The sequence below is a fragment of the Cervus canadensis genome, chromosome 8 (assembly GCF_019320065.1).
Source record: "Cervus canadensis isolate Bull #8, Minnesota chromosome 8, ASM1932006v1, whole genome shotgun sequence".
Taxonomy (NCBI): Eukaryota; Metazoa; Chordata; class Mammalia; order Artiodactyla; family Cervidae; genus Cervus; species Cervus canadensis.
In genome coordinates, this window is record NC_057393.1 from 42,243,793 (window position 1) to 42,263,239 (window position 19,447).

The following is a 19,447-nucleotide window of genomic DNA, read 5'->3' on the forward strand; positions in this document are numbered from 1 at the left end:
CACTTTCACTTTGAAGTCAGGAACTGTTTCTCATGCTTTTGATCTTTTAAAGACTGACACATGACTGACTCTATAGTGTGTATTAGCAAGGGCTTGCTTTTTGATTGATATTTCAGTGCATTCTACAACACAAGATTTGACTTGGTTATCATTTATTGTGCATTCTATATTCAAAAAAAAGATTAATAAACATGGTTACACATTTCCCTTAACTTTTTCTGTTTAGGTACCTAATCTATTTGGAATCTCAATGATTTTTTTAAATAGAATATCTTATTAAAATATCTGAAAGCTATATACAGGTGCTATAAAATCCTTGAAAGGTGCAGAAAAATGAGCAGTATTGGCCAAAGAAAACATCAGTGATATTTCTTATATTATTTTTCTATGATTAACTCTTTATAACTCTTGTCATGCCTTTTTTGCACAAAATTATCTTGATAATTTTCTCTTTAAAAGGAAACGTTATTAAGTGGAAATTAAATGCTAGGTAGGTAAAATTATTTTTTTTTGAAGTATGTCAGGATATAGCAAAAGGGACATTAAATAATCACATATTTAATGTGATTGAACTTTTATAATTTTTAGAATTTTTATATTTTGCCTATATTTTGCTCTAATTATACAAATTAGAGCATAAGTGAGTCATTTTTAAAAAGGAGGTCAGGAAATAAATAATATATCCAATGTAAAGTGTTTTGTGTTTTACGCTCTAGTTCACATCAAACAAAGAACTTTAAAGCATCTATGTCAGTTTTTATTATGAGTGAGCACTTTTCTGTTGGTTATCAGCCATTAGGTAATCTTTCATATGTAGTAGCTTAATTGAAAAGGCAACAATCAAGAAAATTAAAAAGAGAGGGGAGAAATAAAATGTAAAAAAAAGAGAGAGATTGTTTATAACTCAAAAAGAAAAAAAAAAAAAGGATTTGAAATCAAATATTCTGAAATAAGAGAGATTAAAAATATGCTCCTGATGGATTCAGTTCATAGAGGGCACAAGACTGTTGCCAAGGTTGAACCTGTGATTTGTTTGTGGGAAAATTAAGAATCATAAAACAGGTAGAAAACAGAAGTTCGTGAAGTTAAGTGATACATCCAAGGTCACACATCAGTGTGTGGCAGTACCAGGAATGGAACTTCTGAACCCAACACTCTTCTAATTGATTCTGTCTGGTGGCTCAGCTATAAAGAATCCATCTGCCAGTGCAGGAGGCCCATGTTTGATGCTGGATCTAGAAGATCCCCTCGGGAAGAAAATAACAACCCAGTATTCTTGCCTGGGGAATCCCATGGACAGAGGGAGACTGGTGGGCAACAGTGGGAGACTGGTCCATGGGGTTGCAAAGAGTTGGACACAACTGAGCTACTAAACAACAATTAGTCCTGTTAGATGACTTCCACTAAACATTGCTTTACTGCCCAGACTGTCTTTACCCTTAACTTCCCCTGAGATTCTTACCAACGTATGATATTTGTCAGAAGAACTATGAGAGTGTCCCATCACTTTTTCTCTAAAACACACTCAGCAGTAAATACATTGCCTAGAGTTGAAACATCACTTGGGCCATTTAATAATCAGAGACAAAATTGGTTTGATTTTTTTTGGTCAACAGTTAACTTCAGTACCTCTTCTTGTCCCAAGTCAAGTCAAAGTTCTCATTTCCTGTCAAAGGCATATGAGCCCCTGCAACTCTGAGCCCTAGAATATCCAGATCAAAACGAATCAGCAGTAGAAGTCATATGGACTGTGCTTTGTTGTATTGATTAATAAATGAGGCTGAATACTTTAACAGCATAAACAAAAATCAATAGCAGAGCTGTTCCTGGAACTCGATCCCATTATTCTTTCCGTGACACCATGTAATTCTCATTCCATTCAGAAAACATTGCTTCAGAGAAGTCTCAAGTAAAACAAAAGGCAAATCACTCATTTATAGGAAGTAAACAAAATGGTATGTTTTGAAACACTTAAGAAATGATGATATCTTTTCAACGTCTTTTGACTCATAGTATGATTTTTAAACCACAAATAGTTTGAAGGACAATAAAATTATACATTTTGTGTGCTAAGTCACTTCAGTTGTGTTTGACTCTTTGCAGTCCTATGAACTGCAACCCACTAGGTTCCTCTATCCATGGGAATTCTCCAGGCAAGAATACTGAAGTGGGTTGCCGTGCCCTCCTCCATGGGTTCTGCCTGACCCAGGGATAGAACCTGCATCTCCTTTGTCTCCTGCATTGGCAGGCAGGTTTTTTATTTTATTTTTTTACCACTAGTGCCACCTGGGAAATCCCTACATTGTCTATGAGAAAGCAATAGGTAGCTCCAATGTTGTTATAAAACATCAATTAGTATGTTGCTTTATTTTTCAAATATTGGGAAAGTGATAGTTACAAGAGATTGTATTTTTTCATAGCTGCAAGTATTAGCATACAAAACTAATTAAATTAAAATTGCCCAAAATGATAATGGTAGGAAAAATTATGGCACCAAATGCAAAAGCTGAAAAGATAAACAAAAACTAAATTCACCATTAAGGTCATATATATATATAATTTTTTGTATCTGCTTATGAATACATACATTTAAAAATAGCTGTTATTTACTTTTTAAAATACCACTGTTTGGATTTTATGATAAAAGGTTAGATTTTCAAAATTCCATTTTTCAACCCAGTTTAGAGCTTTGTTATTCCAATATATCCAGTCTTAAAACTTAAATAGTAAGCATTTGCCCAAATGAATTCTATTTTGTATTTTGTTGAAATGCTTTATGCTAATTCCACATATTAAAGTGTATTTGGAGGGGGAAAAGAAAAAAAAAAAACAACTCTGATTTAAGAAAACATACTTGACGTAAGAAGAGCTGAGGAACTATGTTTGCTGTTGTCTTTGTATCTGTCATGTTACATAAGAATTTTTAAAGCCAATAGTAGCTAGAGTTATATGCTGAGTTCTGACAAAACTGCTATCAATGTGATAGTCACAAAAATTTTTTAATATATACTGAAATGTTTCTTATTGCAAGGGTACTGATTTACTTTTTAATCTTTTTAATTTACTTTTGAATTATTTTGTACCTATCATATTGGATGCATCTAAGAAGCCTATAATAAATGTTTAGCTAATGACTTAGAAAATGATTGCCCAGAAATGAGAAAATAAACCTCTTAACTTATACCTATATCACACTAGCCTCTGCTAGTGGTTAGAATGGACTGAGGGCAAACCACTTATTAGAATTAGAATTGCCAGAGCCTGAGCCCCACCCACAGGGAGTTGTCTTCACTGTTCTGGGCTGAATTCTAAGAAGTAGTGTTAGTATGTAAATCTCAGGTGATGGATAAGAGGAGCAGCTCGGTCTGGGAACCACGGATGTATTTGCAAGTTTCACATATGTTTCTCACACCCAAAGGTAAATTAATCTTAGTTCTAAGCTAGTCAATTGTATAAAAATATTCTGCTTCAGTGTCTTCATTTTCCAAATGAGGAAACTGAATAACAGACAGCTTAAATTGCTTGTCTAATAGCAAACATCTACTAAGTGTCAAAGTTGAGACTGAAATTCAGGACTGATCTTACAGTGCTCATGTCCCCATCTGACACTGTACCATTTCTCTCACGACCTTGGTAATGGTTTGTGGGAAAAAAATGAAAGCTGCTTCACATAGTTAAGTGCCTGTCCAGATAGCTTAAATCCAAGTATGACTTTAACAGTTGAGGACAAAGATGTAGCATTTTATTATTTTCTATATCTAGTGCAAAACATAGTCCTCCCAAGTATTTGCACCTTGTATAATGCAATTAGATGACTGTGATGGAAAATAAAATTATTAATATATGTGATGTACAGCTCTGGACACTCACATAAAACTAATAGAGAGCTAGTTTGATTTTTTAATTAACTGGTTGTCATGGAGGACAAGCAAGATGACAGATGTCTGAATATTTGGCCTTACTTGACTGCAACATAATGCTAAAATGTTCTAGAGATAATTGTCGTTTGGCATCCCTAACATTGAAAAGGACAGCCAATCCCTGTAATAGTTTTCTACAATGACTATGTTTCAGTTAATGATGAGACAAAAGAAGAAAATTATTGGTCAACCCAATCTTCTTCAGCCATTAAATAACTTTCAAGATAAAAATTTTAAAAAGCAGTTTAATATTTATCTCCTCTTCATTCAGGCTGCTGGTATCATAGAAATGTCTGCACATACTAGGTTTTCTGACTTAGGCCACTGCTTTATAATAACATATATCTATTCAAGGAATTGTTGATAGTTTTTTTCATAGCCACTTTATCAGATAGATGTTATATGTATATATGTATATAAATGGAAGCAAAAGTACTTTTAGTTTATTAAATTTGAGAGGCTAGATATTATAAATTGATTTGATGTTGCACTATAGAGAAAATTAGTTTTAACCATTTTGGCTGCCTTTATTTGTATAGTATAATTGAATCTGAAAAATAATTGCTCACTAAGTGTTAACTTTAAATCATATCTTTCTGTTTGTGTTCTTTAAAAATGTATTCACTGTGTAGCAATTGTTAGGATTTAATTTAATCTATTTCTTGCAGCATGAAAAAGTGCTGGGTCTGCAATCACATCCCTCACTGTAAATGAAGCTAGATTGGTACCTGAATCTAGAGGATTGGTGAAAGAGTCTAGTGAAAATAAACATAGTTTCCATTTCAATGTGAAGTTATTGCAGAGAATAAGAAGATGCATAAGGTGGAATCCTTTAAGAAGTTTGGACATGAAGCAAAATGGTCCTACAGGAAAGAGATTTCATCTTTTCTAGATCAATATTAAAAGTTGGTACATCTCTGTGAACCATTTGGAGCTATAGATTGACTTATTTTCTCAAGACTTGTCCTCGTTCTAAAACACTGACATAGCCATGGTATCAAATCAGTTTAAGTATTCTAATACACTTGTTTTAAATTTTTATATATTTCTCTGTGTCACTGGTTATCATGATAATATTTTAATGGTGAGAAAAAGACAGAAGCTGTAAACTACTACCAGACAGGATAGGGTCAAGGTGATACATTAAAAGGATGAAAGGATTGTTTAGCCGACTTCATATTTATCCAACCAAGTAATTTTTGACTGGTTTGATATCTAAAATAGTTCCCTAACTGTAATGCTTAAAATGAGTGCTAATTATTTCAGGCATGTAAAAAAAAAAATCTTAAATATTGCTCAGTTATTCCTAAAAATTTCTTCTTTGGCCCTCATCAGGATTGCTTTTTCTTTTTTTTTAAAATTATGAGTCAATTTGGTTGGAAATCTGTTCCTTAACAGCCTAAGAGGTAAGTATGTGTTTTCTTAGTTATAGATCCAAATGATCTTTTTGCTATCTGGTTCAAAGGTAGGAACCAAGAGTTTTCCCTGCTGTAACTCTAGGTGTTCTTTAAAAGTGTCAGGCTGTGATGCTGTGGTGTGCACAAATTGGACATAGTGCTGGATACTCTGGAGAGTGAGCTGTGATTGTGCTCCACAAAATGTGTCTAGAAGTTTATGATTTATCTAGGATTATATGGTATGGTCTCAGTTTCAGATGGAGAAGACAATGGCACCCCACTCCAGTACTTTTGCCTGGAAAATCCCATGGATGGAGGAGCCTGGTAGGCTGTAGTCCTTGGGGTCGCTAAGAATCGGACATGACTAAGAGGCTTCACTTTGACTTTTCACTTTCATGCATTGGAGATGGAAATGGCAACCCACTCCAGTGTTCTTGCCTGGAGAGTCCCAGGGACCGGGGAGCCTGGTGGGCTGCCGTCTGTGGGGTCGCACAGAGTCGGACACGACTGACGCGACTTAGCAGCAGCAGCAGCAGTTTCAGCAGAGGCAACCTCTGAACATGAATATGTCATATAACATGTATTTTCTTTTATGTTATTATAAAAGCATTTACATTCACATCAATGAAGACCATTAACACCTCAAGTCAACTGAAAATTTTCAAGATATTGAATAAAAGAATAACTTTATATTGGCTAAAAGATGACACCAAATTGTCAAGGTGGTGGTAATGATCAATGTGTGATGACATAGTATGTTATTACCTAAAGTATACATGCTTTCAGTGTTAAGAGAACTTTCACATTTAGAATATTTTAGCTTTTATTTTTTATTTCTAAGCAATCATGATGATTCCTTGAATCTGTGCTTATTCTTTTGGGAATTTTTATAATAAAAGGTGAATGTAAATGGCTAAATAAGTAAACTGTTCCTTGGATCCTGTTTTTGTGGATCGGTACCCAATTGTTTATGCTGTTCTTGCAGGCTCTCTTACCAAATAAAGCCAAGATTACTATTCAGAGGTTTAAAATAAATTGTAATAAGAGAATAGGAAAAGTAATAAAGAAAGTAGGCAATAATAGTAAAATAAAATTGGTGAAGTTGTCGCTTGGTTTAAAATTTTGATACTCTATTATATTCCTTAATATTATTTATATTGATTATTCCAAGTTTCTATAGTTTTCATTCCAAATATTTAAAAGGAAAGAGAATTAAATTTTATTTTTGGAAAAAAATAATGCATTAAGCCATTTTTTTCAGAACTAACTAATCTTCAAACATTTCAGAATAAATTAATCTTCAAACAAACATTTTATTATGACATTTAACTAACAACCAGTTCAACTCATTTTAACTGATATTTAAAATCTCTTCTTTTAACTTTGTAATTATAAAATGTAACATTTGACATTAACATTATAGATGTAACATTGCTCTTGTAACATGCTTATTGAATTTTTTTTACCATAACACATCTGTAACTCTTTGATGGATCATGAGATCCTGCCGAAGTTCTTATGGCTTTGACTAGTTCTGCCCCACCTGAGACACTCCAGTCTCTTGCCCCTGTCAGCCCAGGATCCTCATTAGTAATCACAGGCTTGGGGCAGATAACAAATGAGGCAAATCTCCATTTGAAACCCTTGATTTGACCTCTTCCACGGACAGAGGATCAAGTTTCCATATAATACAGAGCATTTTCTCCACCAAGTCATTTTGTGAATTACTGCCATGTTCTGGGGGGCGAAAATGCTCTTGAACTACACTGTGTAGAGACCAGTCTGAATACAAAGAGTACTTAGAGGGTTTGCAGCAGAAAAAAATAGCAATAGCTAAAATGTCTGAAATACTCAGTGCGTCCTAGGTACTGTTTAAACGCTTAGCCTGCCTTCACCAATTTTATCCCAATAGTAATCTTAGGAAGGTGCAAATTATCCCTCCTTCCTTTATTTGTTTTTAATCTTTATCTTTTTTAAAAATTCATTTTTAAATTGGAGTACGGTTGATTTACAGTGTTGTGTTAATTTTAGTTGGATGGCAGATTGATTCAGTTATATATGTGTGTGTATGTGTGGTGTGTGTCTGTGTTCTTTTTCAGAGTCTTTTCCCATATAAATTATTATAAAATATCAAGTACCGGTCCCTGTGCTATAGATACATTCTTGTTGTTTATCTCTTTTATGTATAGTCATGTGTACATTAGAGGCTTGGAATCTGAGTGCTCAGGTAATTCTTTTTCCAAGTAATTATCTTCCATGATCCATTGATTAAAACAAAACAAAGAAACACAAAAAAATGGGGGCAGGTTGGGGAAAAGATAGAGAAATAAATGGGCTTTTTAAAACTTATTTTTTTCTTCTTCTTTTTTCTCCATACTGGGAACGATGCCAGCGCTTACTATACTGTACCTCTCGTTCATCATCTGGTTATACTATATTTTCTTCCTTGGTCACATTTTCACATGTGGCACCTAGAAGCCATGATGACTGCAAACTGTACTGAAGCAATCTGGTTGGAAACTATTTCATGTTCTAATTTTTCTGATTCACTATGATTAAAATGGAAAAGAGAGCACTATCTTTTCTTTCTATGTGAAATAAAAGTTACATAGCCATTTTAGGCCTATTCTTGGATCTATTTCCACATCTATATTAAGAGGATATTAGATTGCATAATTGCCTATGATCCTGCAAATACTAATAGTTCTATGATTCTCTCATACATGACACAATAAGGATATAGAAAACTGAGTGTCTCAGTTGATATCACAACCTCCCCCCACAATAGTGGCACAACTAATATTGAAACTGTATCACTTAATACCTGAATCAAGTACATATTACCATACTGTGTGGCCTCTTCTTGAATCACTGTCAACCCAGTAAAGTAGGAGAGTTATCCTGTAGGGTTAAGTAACAAGATTTTGTACTTGGCCCTTCTCTATCTGACAGCTTTACAAACATTATAACTAAAGATATAGCATTCATGTCAAGTTGATGAATGTCTAAACAGTGCAGCAATTCCTAATAGCATGTATGAAAAAACAAAGAGTTTAAAAGTCTTGAAATTAAAGGTTGATGAGTTGAGTTCAGTAAATGAAGTGTCTGTTTCAGTCAGTGGTTAATATAAATTGCCTATACACAACGGAAAAGACAGGGAAGCCTGGTGGGCTACCGTCTACGGGGTCGCACAGAGTCAGACACAACTGAGGCGACTTAGCAGCAGCAGCAGCAGCAATGGAAAAAATTGGTTCAGTTCAGTCGCTCAATCATGTCTGACTCTTTGCGACCCCATGGACTGCAGCACACCAGGCCTCCCTGTCCATCACCAACTCCCAGAGCTTAATCAAACTCATCTCCATTGAGTCGGTGATGCCATCCAACCATCTCATCCTCTGTTGTCCCCTTCTCCTCCTGCCCCAATCTTTCCCATCATCAGGGTCTTTTCCAATGAGTCACTTTTTTGCATCAGGTGGTCAAGGTATTGGAGTTTCAGCTTCAGCATCAGTCCTTCCAATGAATATTCAGGACTGATTTCCTTTAGGATGGACTGGTTGGATCTCCTTGCAATCCAAGAGACTCTCAGAGTCTTCTCCAACACCACAGTTCAAAAGCATCAATACTTTGGTGTTCAGCTTTCTTTATAGTCCAACTCTCAAATCCATACATTACTACTGGAAACCCATAGCTTTGACATGACAGACCTTTGTTGGCAAAGTAATGTCTCTGTTTTTTAATATGCTGTCTAAATTGGTCATGGCTTTTCTTTTTTTTTTTTCTTAATTTCTTGGCTGACATTACCATCTGCAGTGATTTTGGACCCCAGAAAGTAAAGTCTCTCACTGTTTCTATTGTTTCCCCATCTACTTACCATGAAGTGATGGGACTGGATACCATGATCTTAGTTTTCTGAATGTTGAGTTTTAAGCCAAAATTTTCACTCTCCTCTTTCACTTTCATCAAGAGGCTCTTTAATTCTTCTTCACTTTCTGCCATAGGGTGATGTCATCTGCATTTCTGAGGTTATTGCTATTTCTCCCAGCAATCTTGATTCCAGCTTGTGCTTCATCCAGCCCAGCATTTCACATGATGTACTCTGCATATAAGTTAAATGAGCAGGGTGACAATATACAGTGTTGATGTATTCCTATCCCATTTTGGAACCCATCTGTTGTTTCATGTCCAGTTCAAACTGTTGCTTCTTGACCTGAATACAGATTTCTTGGGAGGCAGGTCAGGCAGTCTGGTACTCCCATCTCTTTAAGAATTTTGCATAGTTTGTTGTGATTCCCACAGTAAAAGGCTTTGGTGTAATCAATAAAGCAAAAGCAGATGTTTTTTCTGGAACTCTCTTGCTTTTTCGATGATCCAAGGGATGCTGGCAATCTGATCTCTGCTTCCTATGCCTTTTCTAAATCCAGCTTGATCATCTTGAAGTTCATGGTTCATGTACTGTTGAAGCCTGGCTTGGAGAATTTTGAGCATTACTTTGCTAGCATGTGAGATGTGAACAATTGTGCAGTAGTTTGAGCATTCTCTGGCATTGCCTTTCTTTGGGATTAGAATGAAAACTGACCTTTTCCAGTCCTGTGGCCACTGCTGAGTTTTCCAAATTTGCCAGCATATTGAGTGCAGCACTGTCACAGTATCATCATTTAGGATATGAAATAGCTCAACTGGAATTCTATTACCTCCACTAGCTTTGTTCATAGGGATGCTCTCTAAGAAGCTTTCCTTGACTTCACATTCCAGGATGTCTGGCTCTAGCTGAGTGATCACACCATTGTGATTATCTGCATCATGAAGATCTTTTTTATAGTTCTTCTGTGTATTCTTGTCATCTCTTCTTAATATCTTCTGCTTCTGTTAGATCCATCCCATTTCTGTCTTTTATTGTGCCCATCTTTGCATGGAATGTTCCCTTGATAGCTCTAATTTTCTTGAAGAGATCTCTAGTCTTTTCCACTCTATTGTTTTCCTCTATTTCTTTGCATTAACCAATGAGGAAGGCTTTCTTATCTCTCCTTGTTATTCTTTAGAACTCTGCATTCAAATGGGTATATGTCTCCTTTTCTTCTTTGCCTTTCACGTCTCTTCTTTTCTCAGCTATTTGTAAGACCTTTTGCCTTTTTGCATTTCTTTTTCTTGGGGATGGTCTTGATCACTGCCTCCTGTACAATGTCAGGAACCTCCATTCATATTTCTTCAGGCACTCTGTCTATCAGATCTAATCCCTTGAATCTATTTGTCACTTCAACTTGATTTAGGTCTTACCTGAATGGTCTAGTAGTTTCCCCTACTTTCTTCAATTTAAGTCTAAATTTGGCAATAAGGAGTTTATGATCTGAGCCATAGTCAGCTCCCAGTCTTGTTTTTCCTGACTGTATAGCTCTTCTCCATCTTTGGCTGCAAAGAATGTAATCAATATGATTTCGGTATTGACCATCTGGTGATGTCCATGTGTAGAGTCATCTCCTGTGTTGTTGGAACAGGGTGTTTGCTATGACCAATGCATTCTCTTGGCAAAACTCTGTTAGCCTTTGACCTGCTTCATTCTGTACTCCAAGGCCAAATTTGCCTGTTGCTCCAGGTATCTCTTGGCTTCCTACTTTTGTATTCTAGTCCCTATAAAGAAAAGGACATCTTTTTTGGGTGTTAGTTCTAGATGGTCTTGTAGGTCTTCATAGAACCATTCAACTTTGGTTTATTCAGCATTATTGCTTGGGGTATAGACTTGGATTACTGTAATAATGAATGGTTTGCCTTGGAAATGAACAGAGATCATTCTGTCATTTTTGAGATTGTATCCAAGTACTGCATTTCAGACTTTCGTTGACTGTGATGGCTATCCCATTTCTTCTAAGGGATTCTTGCCAACAGTACTAGATATAATGGTCATCTGAGTTAAATTCACCCATTGCAGTCCATTTTAGTTCACTGATTCCTAAAATGTCGATGTTCACTTCTGCCATGTTCTATTTGACCACTTCCAATTTGCCTTGATTCATGGACCTAACATTCTAGGCTCCTATGCAATATTGCTCTTTACAGCATAGGACATTACTTCCATCACCAGTCACATCCACAACTGGGCATTGTTTTTGCTTTGGCTCCATCCCTTCATTCTTTCTGGAATTAGTTCTCCACTGCTCTCCTTAGCATAGTGGGCACCTACCAACCTCGGAAGTTCATCTTTCAGTGTCCTATATTTTTGCCTTTTCGTGCTATTCATGGGGTTCCCAAGGAAAGAATACTGAAGTGGCTTGCCATTCCCTTCTCCAGTGGGTCACATTTTGTCAGAACTCTCCACCATGACCCATGCTTTTTGGGTGGCCCTACATGGCATGGCTCATAGTTTCATTGTTAGACAAGGCTATGGCCCATGTGATCAGATTGGTTAGTTTTCTATGATTGTGATTTTCAGTCTGTTTGCCCTCTGATGGAGAAGGATAAGAGGCTTAAGGAAGCTTCCTGATGGGAGAGACTGACTGAGGGGGAAACTGGGTCTTGTTCTTATGGGCTGAACCATGCTCAGTAAATCTTTAATCCAGTTTTCTGTTGATGGGCAGGGCTGTGTTCCCTCCCTCTTATTTAACCTGAGTCCAAACTATGGTGGAGATAGTGAAGATAATGTTGACCTCCTTCTAAATGCCCCATGCTGCATTCAGTGCTCCAACCCTGCAGCAGGCCATCTTCAACCCACGCCTCTCTCAGAGAGTCCTGGACACTCATGGGCAAGTCTGAGTCCATCTCTTTTAGGGTCAGTGCTTATTTCTCCTGGGTCCTGGTGCACACAAGTTTCTTTTTGTGCCCTCCCAGAGTCTGTTTCCCCAGTTCTGTGTAAGTTCTGGCAGCTCTGTGATGGGGTTAATGGCGACCTCCCCCAGGAGAGCTTATGGCATACCCATATCTGCTGCATCCAGAGCCCCTGCCCCTGCGACAGGCCACTGCTGACCCATATCTTTGCAGGAATCACTCAAACACAGTCCTGGCTCAGTCTCTGGGTCCTGGTGCACACAAGGTGTGTTTGAGCCCTGTGAGCATCTCTAGTGGGTAAGGGGTTTGATTCTAAATGTGATTTCACCCCTCCTACTGTCTTGCTGGGGCGTCTCCTTTGCCCTTGGATATGGGGTATCTTTTTTTGGTTAACAGCATTTTCACTGATACAGGTTTACTATTCATCAACAGGGTAGGGAAGATATTTGAAAACTATTATCTTAGGCTACAAAGGAAATATAACATCTCTGTGTAGATTAGTGGCTTTATAAAAGAAGTAAAGATTCTCAATGTTTGTTCCCTCACTTCCCACTTGACAGATACTGCTTGTGTGTATGTTACTGATTTTTTCTTCACATGACGCCGGAGCTAAAAGAAACTGCCACCAAGGTAGTGAAATTTCTGTACTTCTAGCTCAGTCAGATATTTACCATTTGAGGTCTCAGTGATGATGAATACACTGCCTGTTGTGAAGAGTGGATGCAAACCACATAGAAAGACCTGTTGACTTAAAAAATATTCACAACTTAAAAAAAAAAATATTCACAACTTGAAGTTGAGAGTTATGTTTTATTCGGTGGAAATTTTTAGGACTTCAGGCATGGGAGACATCTTCTCAAGTGACTCTGAGAGAACTGTTACTAGGAGGAAAGAGGAGGAGCCACATTATATAGATTTTACAACAAAGGGCAGGTAGTCTGAACATTAAAAGATTATTGTTAACTAAAGAAAACCAGATAACCCACATTAAAGAATTTAGTGCTTTTCTATGTACAGGAAGATGCAAGAGTCTGGGCTCACTGAAATAATTCCTTTGATATGTACCTCAGCTATCTGGGGCCAATTTCCTGTGTTTTCACATCCTGAGCTTCCTTTTCTCAAGGCTCACCATGAGGAGTGGCTATAGTCTAGATAGCAGGTATTCTTCTCCTCACTGAGTTCCCTCAGAGTTCAATTCCTGATGACTATGCAGTCCTTGTTTACTGTTATGACAGAAAATATTCCGTTTCTCAGACCATACCTAGGCTCCAGACCCACTTCTTATTTCATCCATGAGCAGGGACCAGAGCAAAGCAGAAGTGTTGTGAAGAGGGCAACTGACACAGAGATAGGCTGGAAATTGTCCTTCAGAGCACAGTTGAAAGAATGAGGATGCTTTATCCCAGAGAAGAGGTTTACAGGGACTTGAAATATCTTCACATAAATTGTATGTTATAAGAATGGGTGCCCTTTCCAAATCATATGACAATTTTTTTTAGCAGTTATTCTGGATTATGAATGATGAGCATCTTGTTATATGTATTCCTCATGCCACACAACTAAACAGTCCTAACAATGTAGGAAAATAATATTTTGCAGACAGATTTCTTTTTCTTTCTTTAGTTCACATTACCATTTCAGTTATTATCTTTAGTGGGCAGATACTACTCAAATTTACTTGATACTTTTGCCTTTGATATGTCTGTAATGGGTCATAATATAGTTAAATGGAACATAAAAACTCAATTGAAAGGAATATTATATAAAATATACTTGAAATACAGATACTCTCCTCCTTTCCTTCTGAAATAATCTGCTTTGATGGATAGAGAACAAGTAAACAACTTTCTTGAAACTAAACTCCACCCATATTTGAACTGAGTTTCCTTTGTTTTCATTATTATGATTATGCAGGGTTACAGCATCTTGGTCTACTGTTTTTAATGAATATGTCCTCATGGGAATCTGTTAACTATTGGTGATTACATAAGAGGTTTTTCATTGGTCTGTTAATAGCTTGCCCTTTTCCTGTGTAATTGGTCCTCCTTGGTGTCTGTCCCATCCTAGGGTATACACTTGATCAGATTGTATAGGGGAATTCTACATCTTAGAGAAGTTGCAACAAAAAAAGAAATTTAGACAGAAGCAATAAAGCAAAATGATTCATTTGAATCCTTTTATTATGTTGCTACAATGAATATCTGTGTAACAAGTTTTGTCATAGGAAATTATATTAAAGAAATTGTGGTTAGGCTTATGCTTTTCCAAGTTAAAATTATTTTCTTTTTACCTAACTTTTACAATTTTCTTAAAATTTCACAAATATAAACAAGCTTAGGATCAGTAATAAATCAATGAATGGTTGCAGGAAAAAGTGATCTTATGGTTTTTAACCTCCTGAATCCACATACAATTTCAATTTTGGTTTCTTCTATATCAAAGAGAGGTTTTGTTTTTGTTTTTGTTTCTTAATTAGCAGAACAGAAGGGGTTTAGCTGCTGCTTTTATTAAGATGAATGGCTTGCATTTGTTAAACTATTCTGTGCTGTCTGATTTACAGATTTTTTTTTTCAGTTCTGTGTATACCTATATTTGCTCTTTTCCAAATTATTTTCCCATTTAGGTTATTATAGAATGTTGAGCAGAGTTCCTTGTGCTATACAGTAGGTCCCTGTTAGTTATCTGTTTTAAATATAGCAGTATGTACATGTCTCAAACTCTCTATCCCTCCTCCTCATTTACCCCCAGTAACCAAAAATTCATTCTCCAAGTCTGTGAGTTTGTTTCTTACAGATATATATATTTTTCCTTCATTCACCAAGTATATTTTATGAGTGCTGTCTGTAAAGCAGTTGATCCAAATTATTCATGTTTATTTTAAAATATATTTATGCATGTGCTATCTCTAATAAGACACAGTAATTGACAACAGTGGCATAAATTCCATTAAAAGGTAGAGTAGATATAAACATTTGTATATATGTGTATGTTGTGCATATGAGCCCACACGGTAGTTTTTCTTTGTTTTATGAATGACCAAGCAGTCTTCACCAAAGCCAGTTTAAAAAAAAAAAAAAGGACTAACAGCTATTGAAGTCTTTTTTTTTTAAGCTCAAATTATATTAAACAACTAAGCTAATTCATTTTAATTATAGCTATAGTTTGTCTTCTTTTGCACATAATCCTAAGTATTTTGTCCTTGCTCTAAGTTTGTTTAAAATGCAGGTATAAAAATGTAATTGGCTGTCATTTAAATTAAGACAACCTTATATAATTGACGAATGGTTTATTTTGGAAAGTGTAGTCTTTCAGTAATTTAAACTAATCTTCTTTAAACTCAGTTTATCTCCCATTTTAAAACCTCCAGTGGTTTTATATGTGCTGTCTACTATAAACCTCTGATGTCTTCCACACAAGAAAAATGAATTTTATGTTCTAAACCTGGACTTGGAGCCCTACCACAAAAATATTTTTCTAAAATTTTCCCTTTTCTTTAACACCAAACACCTGTGGTCAGAATGGCTTCCTGGGCATTCCTTAGACACACATGCATTCTTTCATCTAAATGCATCTAAATCTCACATCTAAAAATGCCTTTTCTTATACCCTGCCTACAGATTCTACTCATAGGTCAAGACAAATTCAAGTCCTATCTTTCCCATGAACATTTAGTCTGGTTAAGTCACTCATCAATTCCTAGTCCAGACTGCTAGAGCTATAAGTGACTGTGTCTAGCATCCTGACATCTTTGAGATGCTTAGATCTTATCTTCCCAGCAGGACACCCTGAGAACACTGTTGATCATCACAGACAAGTTTTATATTCATTCTAGGATATATGTATAGGCATGGAACAAATGCTGCTTTTATGTAAGTTTAGAAGACTTTACATTTGAAAGTGTCTAACTATTCAAAGCAGGGCATCTGAGCATATGACAGTGTTCCTGTCTACAAGGGTATTTTCCTATCAGTCAGAATTTTTAGTATCTTATAAAAAGCATCAGTCAAAACAAGTAGGATAATTTATTTACTTAGTCAAGATATTTTAAATAGTAGGAGCTTACACGCTTATTCTTAGCTTGAACCATACAAAATTGCAAATTTTATCATTCAAATATGGTTGAACATCAGCAAATTCATATGGTTCAACTGAATATTTGCCAAGACCTATGGATGTAGTAGTAAGTACTGTGTGTGTGTGTGTGAGTGCTTAGTCGATCAATTGTGTTCAACTCTTTGTGACCTTATAGTCTGTAGCCTGCAGGCTCCTCTGTCCATGGGGATTCTGCAAGCAACAATACTGGAGTGGGTTGCCATGCCCTCCTGCAAGGGATCTTTCTCACCCAGGGATTGAACCTGCATTGCATGCATTGCAGGCAAATTCTTTACTATCTGAGCCACCAGGGAAGCCCCAGTAGTAAGTAATAGAAGCTGTCATTATGCAGTTTATAATCTCATCAACTAAAAGAATTACCCTTGATATTTCTAGGCCCCTGAGAATGTCAGTTCTTGTCTAGATCATATTATGACTGGCTTTGTTTGCACAAAGGTCCTTGCAATAGTTTCTTAGTATAGTTCCCAGTGATGTTTGATGAGTGAATAATAGTCTTTTTAATCCATCTGAAAAGATTGAGATGTGCCCTAGCTGCTCTTACCAGTCCATTTAAATTTTATCATATGTCCATTTCTATCATTCCCATAAGCCTGCTAGTGCATTTTATGTTGCCTCCTAAATTAATAAGTTTAATTTTAAAAAATTTTCTGCGTGCAGTTATTCAACTTCCTTTTGTTGACCCCTTTCTAGTTCTCCCTAATGAGACCAAGTGCTATTATCTCATAGCTAGTGTAAGAATAATTGCTTCTCATTTTCATCCACTTTTTGATTATTAAGACTTAATTCAGTTTTATCCTTAGCCTTTTAATTTTTCAGACTCTAAGAGGTTGACCTCTTAATGTTTATCCTTACAAAAAAACCATTCTGCCTTCCCCAATGACTTGCTTTGCCTAAATAGTTTCGAATTCCACCCTGCTTTTCTGGAAGAAGAGTGGCATAATAAGTGGAATAAGACAAAGTGTTCCCCATGCCCTGATGGTAAATGATGCCTCACAGGTCTCTTCAAAGTTAGGGAGGTGTTTTCTCTATTGTCCTCCTAATGATAACCAGCATATTTGTGGCCTTTTTGACTCAGAACAGCACAAAGGACTTCTGTCGCCAGAAAGTAGAACACAGTGACCCTATGTCTTAACTGTAAAATCAGAGACCATAACTTAAAAACTAGAGATGGAGTTTATTTATTTCTGAGTACTTATCTTGAATAGGCTTATATTAAAAATGATCTTCTGTATTAGTGGATTTGCACAAAACTTGGCAAATCTCTATCACATTTTTAATTTGTTCTTTTTATTAACCCTAAGAATAAATTGAGGTGGTTTTCTTATGATCAAACTTGTAGAAAAGAAAACAAGAATTTCAGGAGGTTTTACTCATAGTTCATTAAGAAGTCCATAGGAAACTAAGGATAGAATCTAAGCGCTGATCCATGGTTCATTTGACTATACTAAGTAGTGTTTTGGCATGTCACAAACTAGGAAAGTTGGATGCTATCAAGACCTACCTTAGGAAAAAAAAAAAAAAAAAAGTCTTAAATCCTGACTAATAAGACATTGTTATTGAATCAGTTGTGACTGTTCTTCCTATTATCTTTCATACTCTTTTCTGGTTCAGTGGTTTCTTGGTGTTTTTAAGCTTCTGCTACCTCCTATTTGACTGAGAGTATCAGCTGATTCCTTTAGATTGTGTTACTACTCATAATAAACTATCTCAAAAGCATTTTGGCATTCCACTTTATGTTTATTGGTGTTTGAGGTATCTACTCTGGTTTCCCTTCGGGTATACTGGCCTTAGATTGATTTTTAACACTGTTTTGAAACACAGTGTTCAATTTTAGACAGACCTCTAGAGGCTAGTCCTTTGATTCATGTAATACTACAAGAGTTTGTTGGCTTAGCCGAATCTTGTATAATTCTCAGGTGTTTGTGTGTGAAAACCCAAAATAACACCTTCCCAAAGTATTTGCTTCTTACATTAATCTTACCCAATAGAAAATTTTCTTGTAGAATTCTATCTCAAGAAGCAAGTACAGTTTCATCCCAAGAATATGTTAAGATACACTATAGATCCTTCTTATTGATTGGCTTCAGTCAAGAATGATATGTATGTGGCTCTTTGCATTCCTCAGGACTTGGGACACGAAGGTTTTTTTTTGTTTTTTTTTTTTTAAGTAGAGCATGATTTTAGACTTCCCTACCACCCCTGCCTAAACTAAACTTCTTATGTTTACTGTGGTACCTCTTGGTTTACAGTGTTAACTACTTTCTATGGCTTTATTATTTAATCTGTATTTTCTGATTTTGTTGCACTTCAGGAACAAAAATGCTACATTGCAGTATCCTCACATAAGACAACTATTTTTAAAATCAGGTTATCTTCTTAAAGAGGCTGCATTTCTCCTTGTAATACTTTCTTGTGATCTAATTAAGCTGACATTGTTTGCCTGAAAGAATGCCATTAACTCATAGCTTTTCCCATTTGAATGATGAGGTGTCATGGTATCTTAAGTTTAAGGTAATGACACTAAAGTTGTGCCAGTTTATGTCAGGCAGCCTTCTCGACCTCTTCAGAGCAGGTGCCAAGCTTTTAGCCTTTTGATGAGCAAATAGCACCCTGTCCAACACTATCTAAGAGAAGATTTCATAAACTATGAAGAAAATGTACTTACAAAGGAGGTTTTAGTCTTGTTATTATTTTATTCAGTCTCATCACTCATGTATTTCAGAGTCATAGTATCAAGTTGCTAGACTTTATCTGAATTGTTTGAAACCAAGACTGTTTACTGACCATGATTGAATTGTGTCACCTTCAATAGCATTCCATTCCTTCCCTATGTGGCATTGAATGAACACAAATCTCTCAAGACTAGAGCTCTGCTAGGAACTATGGGAGCACAGAATGGACCAGATTCAATTGTTATCTTATTGACTTTGGACATGTGGAAGTATGAAATTTCCTTAATCTCTCACTGTCTCAATATTCCTGTCATGTCCCACTTGTAGGTAGAAAGAAAATTTCCTGTATACAGAAAATAGCCATCTTATTAGAGAAATCATTGTCAAAATAAGGTTTGAGATAGTGCTATGCTTTATCTTTTCTTTTGCCATTTCCTTTCATTTAAACTATTTTTCATGTGAAAGCTCTATTAAACTTCATTATGATGAATATAAATACCAAAAGCAGATTATTCTGGGAAATGTATTTACTCTCTGGGATGACCACAGTGCACATGATTCTTACTCCTCTTTGTTATTTGCCCAAATG

The 19,447-nt window shown here is 36.0% G+C and overlaps 1 protein-coding gene across 4 annotated transcripts in view; it reads left to right on the forward strand.

The window, feature by feature from the left end:
* LOC122446204 (cGMP-dependent protein kinase 1-like) overlaps positions 1–19,447 on the forward strand; it is an 849,064-nt gene that overhangs the window by 568,069 nt on the left and 261,548 nt on the right. The gene's annotated exons all lie outside the window — the stretch shown is intronic.